Raw genomic sequence first — 9,207 nt, forward strand, 5'->3', positions numbered from 1 at the left:
TAACGTGAGTGCATAGAACACCGTCGTCGCCATGCAGAAAGAGGAGGAGAGGGTCCCCCCCCCCCCTGTTCCTGTGTGACGGATAGGGTGCTCTTCAGTTGCCGACGCGCCGGTTATTTCACGTAGGCCCCGGCACGTCGACGTATACGTGACCACCTTCCCACGGCTAGACCTGGTTCTTGGCGCTGCGGAAGCGAGGGTATCATATTGTTTGCGTCGGCATTGGCGGCGTTGTCCCTGAAACCAACTCCGCAGCTGGGGTTGACTCACTATCGGCGTCAGCAGCATCAGTCAGTCGCTGCTATCTCTTCCCTCCTCCCTTTATCGCGTTGTCCGCTTGCTGCGCGCGCTTCTGCCCCCATCGTTTGCCGCTGGGTGTACACGCCGCCCCCCTCCCCCCTCTTCCTGCGAGTCTCCGGTTGTCAAAGCGCCGGCTCGAACTTAATTCCTTTCTTCGCTCCTCCTCCAATGCAACCCCTGTGCGGTGGCAATCAGAGAGCCAGATCGGTGGCGGTGGATCTGTATATGTGCACCGCCCGAGCCGAAATTGCCGCTGCCGTTCGCCACTGCGAAATTATCTGCCAGTTCTTTCTGAGCCATGAGCGAGACGACCGGTGGAAGTCCTCCGTCTGCTGCTGCTGCTGCTAAACGAGCTGCCAGAGCAGAGGCCCAGCGCCGTCGCCGCCAGAATCCAGAGCAGTAAGCGAGGCTGAAGCAGAAGCTCATCGCCGCCGTCGAGAAGACCCGGCCGTTCGCACCGCCGAAGCGGAGGCTCATCGCCACCGTCGAGAGCAACCAGGTGTAAGCGAGGCTGAAGCAGAAGCTCATCGCCGCCGCCGAGAAGGGAGTCTTTGTTAAAGGAATACGTGTGAAAAAAAAAAAAAGAATTCTGTGATAGCGAATACATGTGTTGCTCGATTTCTTTGCCTCAATCTATCGAAAAGGTGAAACAGCTTATTTGCTGCGCTCAAATTTCGCATCAGGAAGTAAGGTAATCGTCGGTAATTTTTTTCTATATCCGAAGTTCGAGAATTTCGTCCAAGGGCTGCGGATGTAACTACATTTTTTGAGCTGTGTGGTGGGCTTCTAAGCGAATTCCACAGAAAGTCACAAGGACAGATCTGTACGAGCAAAATGGTTACTTAACGAGCGCGATGTCTGCGCGGCGATTAGGCATATTCGAAAAAGCAGACAAAGCGTGCTGCGCACCAGCTATCATGAGCCGCCGTAAACACACTGACAGTATTATCGCGCACCTTATGACTATCGCTTCGTCAAACTGTGCCCATGCTGTCAGTGACTGTTCACTAAGACTGCAGTATCTGCAATATATATATATATATATATATATATATATATATATATATATATATATATATATATATATATATTCTTTTTGTATATTCATTCTCTCTCTCTCTATATATATATATATAAAGAGAATGAATATACAAAAAGAGACAGCCAAGGAGCGAAACAATGAGGGCCCATTGTTATAGACACGCTTCGGCTTCCTTGTCGACCACATTCCCAGTTGACTTCATCCTCTTCTTTTCTACCAGCTTAAACTATATCGAATGTCCCATCTAACCTACGATAAAGAAAGCTTTACGTGCCTCTTTTTTCCCCCTGAGCTTGAAAGAAAGCCCACGAAATATAAATGAAATTACGTGAGTAGCGAATTCGCGCGACACGATGATGCTTCTCGGAGTCGTGCTTTGAGGGAACGAAATCAGCAGCGGCCGTGGCTCCACGGCTTATACGTCTGCCGGCCGATATTTCTTCGATAGTTTCTTCGCCCGCGTCAGCCAGCCGGAGCACATAACGGTGCAAGCTGTAGCGAGCGAGGTGAGTTCGCTGCAGCCATCGCTAACATGTCAGCCTGCTTGCAACGCGCCGTCGAATCGTGGCTGCTATGCTGTAGCTGATTTCCTTCGGTCAAATCGTAGTTGAGGGCACCATAATCGCGGCACGCGAGCGTGTTAGTGACGTTATTTTATTTGCGTTTCACAGGCTTTTTTTCGAGCCCCGAAACAGTATAAAATATACATTAGACTTTCTTTATCGCACATAATGGAATAAGGATTTCTAAAGGTGCTTTCCAACTTCGGAAATAAACCTTTGTTAACCGTTAACAAAGTTTAATGTTAATTCGTTAATGTGTGTGTGTTTAATATAGGTGTGTTTTATCATTTAATGGTCTGTGTCGTCAATGTTAATGTTATTTAAGTTTAAAGTTTAAGAAATGTTTCTTTAATGGTCAGACGTTATTCCAAACACGAATAACGTTTGTTATTCGTTATTTTGCTTCTATCCTATAGGTCACAGCGTCAAACTTCTGACATGGTGTTAGAAGTTTAACGCTGTGACCTAGGATAGAAGCAAAACATCGAAAGATGGACGGAGCAAAAACCTTCACGGGCCTTCAACAGCCGCCACCGCTGCAATTGGACAATACGTCGGAGTGGCCGGCATGGATTCAACATTTTGACGACTATCGCTTTGCCTTAACGAACGCTCAGAAGAAGCGCAGATACGAACGCTTATCCACACAATAGGACGGAAAGCTCGGGACATTTTTGCCCCTTTCGAACTCGAAGAAGTTCGACGCCGTCAAGAAGAAGTTTGACAGGTATTTCATATAAAGAGGTCAACGTCGTGTGCGAGAGTGCTTACCTTCTCAAGCGGCATCAAATGCCCGTTGAATCAGTGGACCTGTTTATGACTGCGTTGCATGTCTGAGCGGTTCGGTGCGATTTTGGCGAATTGAAGCAACGACTTATCAGCGGCACGTTCGTCGTCGGACTGAGAGACGAAAAACTCTCAGAGTCGCTACAGATGGACTCCAAGCTGTCTTTGGCGTCTGCCCTTTCAAAAGCACTCGTTAAAGAGACGGCTCAGCAGGATCTCCTTCGAACCACTGCGGCAGACCAAGTCTCGAGGGTACCTAATCCGTGCGAAATGTGACAGTTGGCTCTACAACAACAGTCGACGCCGTGGGACATCACAAATAACCTCAATGGGGGAACGCCACCTCTTCAGTGCGTCATGACGAACGCTGCATCTATTGCGGTGGATACCTGCATTCCCGAACAGTTTGCCCATCGAGGACAGTGAAGTGCAACTACTGCGGCGTAAAGGAACACTTTGCTAAAGCATGCATCAAAAAGACTGACAGGAAACGAACGCAAGGTACGAGTTTCTTCCGTGGAAGCTCACACGGGACAAAATTTTGTGGGAGAGATTGGAACGCCAGGTGCAAAAGCGTGGTACAAATGTGTTAACTCTGTTCTAGTGTTTGCAAAAGTTGATACTGGGGATGAAGTTACCGTGGTTCTGTCATTCTTTCCCGGTATTTTTGTGAACGAGAGCCGACGAGGTTTTGATAAGCGCGAGTGGTTCACGCCTCAATGTTTTGGGCAAATTCGAGGCAGAAATCGCTTGGGAGGGGAAACGTTCTTGCCAAGCAGGTTATGTCGTCAGCCCGCTACGACAAGGTACACATCGGGCTTTCTTTATCGCACATTATGGAATGAGGAACTTTCAAAATCACAGTCATTGTCTAAAGTCAATATTTAGTACATCAGTCTTGTCACCCCAGGGCCTTAAGGCTGGCGACCTGGGTGTGCAAGCCCCACAGTCGGGAGGCTCGCAAGAAGGGAGTGTTCTAATAAACGCCATTCGGGCTCGGCACCTCAAGTTGAAGGTTCGCCTGGCTTTTTTGTGCGTTGCCAAAAGTGGGACGCCGTAGCGTGCACATATCATTGCCGGCTTTCCTGTTACGCAGTTTCTGGTGGTTTTAGAAAGTTGTTCCACTTCGGAATAGTCCGAGTAAGCATCGCATCCAGCAAGATAGTTCTTCCCGGCGTGCTCTAACAAGTCTGCTCCGACTCTCGCCCGCGGTAATGCGGGACACTCTCTTTGCATAATAGACTCGCTGCGCTGCATAAGTAGGCAGAACAGCGACACCATCCAATACATCAATAGTTTTGTCCTTGCGATGCCTAGGTGACTCTCATGTAAGCGCTGTAGCATTTCTTTACGTTGGGAGTTTGGAATGATGACTCGGGAATGACGCAACAGCATGCCTTTCACGCATGACAGATCGCGGCCTCGAATGGGGATGGCTGATCTGTCCCGCTGCGTTCGTCTTGAGCGCTTCAGTCATATACATCAGCTCGTCGTTGCTTGCTTGTGTAATCCGCTTGGCTGTTGTGCCTACCATGGTTGTGCCGCTTACGAGAGCTGCGAGCACAGTCGTTGCATGGCTGACCACATCTTCCAGCTAGAACATAGGGGCTCATCGCTGTCACACCTGACTCTCGAAAAAGCATCAGCCAGAGCTTGCTAGGCCTCTATCCTCGGGATGTATTGAGTGAAATGTTGAGCGGTATGAGCCGCAGGAATAAACGCTGCAGGCGAGGATGCATCTCCGACAGGTTCTTTTGGACAGTACAGCTATCAATGGTCGATCGTCTGTCTCAACCGTAACGTCGAAGCCGGTAATAAAATGACGAAAGCGTTCACATGAAATTTTACTGTTATCTCTTTCCAAATCTACGAGCAGCTTGTTTCTTCGCATGCTAGCATACGCGACGCGTAAGCAACCGGACGCCAGTGTTCATCGTGCGATTGAAAAAGCGCCGCTCCCAGCGCAAAGCTGAATGCATCCGCGGTTATCTTGGATTGCTTTACGGGTCAAATATGGCAAGCACATTTGCTGCTGACAGAGCTTCGCACAGATTTCTTCACTCCTTGTCATAGCTACCTTATGAGTCAAACATGCTATCACGTTTTAATAGGGCAGATTTCCAAATGGGTTTGGAATGAACTTAGTACGATGCCCAGTAATTTCTGAACATCCTGTTTTGACGCTGCTGGTGGAAAGCATTTATTGCAGAAGGAGAGGTTGCCACCCCAATACTAGGTGGAGTCCCTTATTCCGGGACTCCATTGGTCTGGGCCAGCGCTTGTTGTGCCGCTAGATCAAGGCAGCCGAACAGGGCCGCCTCCCAGTCCTCTCGGGTAGGGGAAGGGGTTATGGGTAAAAGAGAAGGATTTCGCTGGCATGCCCAGAACATGTGAAAGGTGTCAGCCACCTCTCCACAGAAAGGGCAGAGGCCAGAAAAGGAAGGGCCGATACGTTTGAGTACTGCCGGGAACAGTAGAGTATTAGTAAAAAGCTTAATAAGTATTCTTTATCCCGCTTTCCCTAGCCCCTTGAGAGGAGCCGGGTACTGACGGTACGAGTCCCGGTAATTGGCACATATTTCTTGAAAAGTTAAGAGAGGATAAATGTCCTGGTCCAGATCGGTAGGGTCTACGTCGGGGGCCCGGTTAGTGAGTGCGCGGGCGGCCGAGTTGGCGGCCTCATTCCCTGGTAGGCCCTGGTGGCCTGGAATCCAAATGAGAAATCGGGTCTGCGGATCATGATCCCGAGCTGCTCTCCGAAGTATTCTTTGTGCTGTACGCTGGTGACGGCATTTCCACTACATACTTAATAAACTTCTCGTCTGGTTTGATTCCTTCTTCTGAAATGACGTCGCCTAAGAACTTCACCTTGTCCGTGTCAAATATGCATTATTTTCTCGCAGTTGAGCGTTAGTCTTGGCGATACTGCTTCCAGCAGTGCTGCACGCAGGTGTTTATCATGCTCCTGTAGCGTTTCGCTCAGCACAAGTATGTCGTCAATGTAGACGCCGGTTCCCTCTATGCCATCAAAAATATTTTCCATTGCTTTCTGAACACTTCTGAACTGCGGGAGGAGAGTCTACGGCTACGTCAAAGCCGTCCTGTCAAACAGAACGGTAACAGTTGGCCTGGGGGACCTCAGATCAGACAAATTCCTTACGTCAAACAAAGGAACACCTCAAGGATCGGTCATCTCTCCTACGCTCTTCAGCATACCCATGATTGGCTTGGCAAAACAGTTGAAAGAAATCGACGGCATACACCATGCCATGTATGCCGACGACATCACCATCTGGGTCAACACAGGCTCGCTCGGAGAGAAAGAAGAGAAATTACAAAAGGCAGCCACCTGCGTAGAGAACTACGTCAGAGCAAGAGGGCTAGCATGCTCCACCGAGAAATCCGAGCTCTTGAGAGTTTGGAGAGGAAGACACAACCGCACAGTCCCCACTAGCGACGACTTAAAGCTAAACGTCTACCTCGAGGGGAAGTCGATACCAGAAAAAACACTCATCAGAATTTTGGGGATGTGGATACAGTCAAACCAACGCTGTACCCACACTCTCGCCCTACTCAAGGCCCTACTCTCGCCCTACTCTACAAGTGACCCGCATGATCACGCGCATCTCACGCAGACGTCATGGCATGCGAGAGGAGGACACACTCAAGCTGGTTAGAATCCTGGTAGTCAGCCAAGTGACATACAGCCTCCCCTACTACAACTCCATCAAGAGTGAAGTACAACAGGCGGACGTGATTCTACGCAAATCCTACAAAACCGCACTCCACCTTCCTCACAGCACTTCAACCGAAAAGCTCCTAGCCCTAGGACTACACAACACTTTCGATGAATTGAGAGAGGCACAACTAGTCTCCCAAGTGCGCAGACTACAGCAGACCCCACCCGGCAGGGAGCTGCTTAAGAAACTGGGCCGCGCCGATCAAATTCAAGAGATAGAGAGGACACAAACAATCCCAGACGAATATCGCTACACACTAAAAGTAACGCCCATACCCAGGAACATGGATCCCAACCTACACAAAGCACGCAGAGAGGCAAGGGCTGAATGACATTAGCACCCAGAGAAACGACGGTATACGTGGACGCAGCCACATATACCAGAACAGCGGGGCAGCACAACAGCAATGTGGTAACAACAGTGATTGACTCCCACGTCCCAAAACGACTGAGACCATGAAAGACGCCGCAGTGGAGGACTCCAAAAATTTCGACCACCTGGGGTTCTTTAACGTGCACTCACATCGCACAGCACACGGGCACCTTGCTTTCCGCCTCCACCGAAAAGCGGCCGCCGCGGTCGGCATTCGATCCCGCATCCTTGGACACAGAAGTCAAGCACCCTAACCACTGCTCACCACCACGACGGGTATGTGTGTATATATAAACTAAAAAAAGAAGTTAACGCTCGCATTACGCCCAGTAGAAGGTATGTATGTACTAACTAGTTTATAGAGCGCAGCTCTCATGGGCCCATTCGGCTGGTGAGCCGCTTCGACGTTGTTGCCGGTGTAACCGAGCAAGAGTCACGAGTCAAAGAGAATTTCTCAGAAGAAAAAAAAATATTCCACAAGCTCTGCGCCGCTCGTACAGCTCGATTGTGACTCTTCTTTATCTTTTTATAAGAAATTATCTCTGGCTTGTAACAAAAAAAACAAAAGAAGAAACACGTGACAGATCACTGCAGAAACTGCATTGGGAGAATACCAAAGCATTAGCGCTGGCGCGCCGTTGGTGGCTCCTAGTCGACGCCCTTCTACATGTACTTACCCACGTGTATGGCATGGCTCAGCACTTTTTGTCTCACGACCCATGACTTACATGAATCATGAATTACACGACTCCACACTATCATGTCGCATGACTGCTGACGCATGACTCACTGATGATACGCAGCACTTCTTTATACCATCACCAACTCGTCCGATCACTGGCTGATGATAGATTGAATGATTGATTAAAACTTTATTTTCCACCGATTTATACTCCCCTCTTCTGGCACGCAGGCCTGATCCCTTGGTGACGAAGTCACGAGGGGACCAACTTCCGGCGACACATTTTGCAGCAACTTCCGGCGCCAAGATAGGTTAATTAATAAAGGTTTGGTTTGTGAGGTTCAACGTCTCAAAGCGACTCAGGCTATGAGAGACGCCGTAGTGGAGGATTCCGGAAAATTCGACCACCTGGGGTTCTTTAACATGCACTGACATCGCACAGCACACGGGCGCCAAAGAGTGCTTTGGCTGCATCGTTGGCGTAACCAAGCGAACGAGAGCCACTGGCCAAATAGAATTTCTTAGTACAGAACAAAAAGAAGAGCCACGAAAGAGTGACTCTCCTCTAGGGCTCTTATGTGAAATTCTTTTTGGCTCGTGAGAAAAAAGGAGCAGTGCTCTTTTACTGCACATATATCCATACATACAAGCATCCCTTAAATTCTTTACCTCAGTTTATCGCAAAAACACTTAAATAGCTGCGCTCAAACTTCGAATTATGGAGTGTTGTGATCGTACATATAATTTTGTTCTCTTCACTATTCTAACTAGTGCCCTTTAGCGGCGTAATTCCATTTTCGCAGCGGTATAGGGCCCCGCAACTTCTTCTTCCTCAGTGGTTGTCTCTCATCGAGTTAAACGTTGATTGCTGTTGAGAGATGCCTCTGAACGCAACCTAATGGTAACAGAAACTCACTAAAAGCAGGAAATGATTACTGTGATGATAATTGCATAGTGTAACCGTCGCCATGCTGTCACCTCATGGCTCTTTCACGGGCAGTTTTGTGGCTATGAAGAATGAGAAAACATTTCATAATGTAACTGACATTTTAGTGCGGAAATAAGTAACGTTAATCCATTGCACCACATAAGCGACAGGAATAGCGGGATTTAAACGCGCTCCTATTAATGTTGTCAATTTTGTCTCCAGGTGACGCTGCTCAGAGGACCCTACTAGTAGTCCTAGACCCTACCGTTGAAAGAACGGAATCACGCCCCTTGTCGTGCGATATTAAATAGAGAAAGAGTGAGGAACACGTCTTAACTCGTTGTACCTGAGCCATTTGCTACAAAGATATGAAGACGTCAGCAATAAATAGGCTCACACTAATTGAGGACGGAAGACAACGCTGATACCAGCAACGCGTGTATACGGGCTTTAATTGTTAGTGTCAGCGTTCTCTTAGTTCTTAATTCGCGTGAGTCTTTTTTCTGTGATGATGTCTTTATACCCATTTACGCCTCGACTTAATTACTTCTTTGTCCGGCGCCCTCTTAATAAAGAAAAAAAGTAGTGGAGCTAACCTTGTCGAAGACGAAGAAGAAATCTGCAGTTGATTAGCTGCGTTCCGCTCAGCTCTGCTTTGATCCTGGCCTCAGGAACAAATGGCAAGCGTAAGGATTGTTTTTTACGTTATAGTGAGATTAGACAAGGGGAAATTCGTTCTAGTGGCGTAAAAACGGAGCTGAGAATGTCATGTTGCGGGGATCTGAAAGTTTGCG

General features: G+C 48.4%; 1 pseudogene; it reads left to right on the forward strand.

Annotated features, from left to right (window-relative positions):
• Nucleotides 1-2,396: 2,396 nt before the first annotated feature.
• Nucleotides 2,397-8,662, forward strand: LOC146184984 (uncharacterized; annotated as a pseudogene).
• The last annotated feature ends 545 nt before the right edge of the window (nt 8,663-9,207 follow it).

Source organism: Amblyomma maculatum, chromosome 6, assembly GCF_055883805.1.
Source record: "Amblyomma maculatum isolate TAMU_Amacu chromosome 6, ASM5588380v1, whole genome shotgun sequence".
Classification (NCBI taxonomy): Eukaryota; Metazoa; Arthropoda; class Arachnida; order Ixodida; family Ixodidae; genus Amblyomma; species Amblyomma maculatum.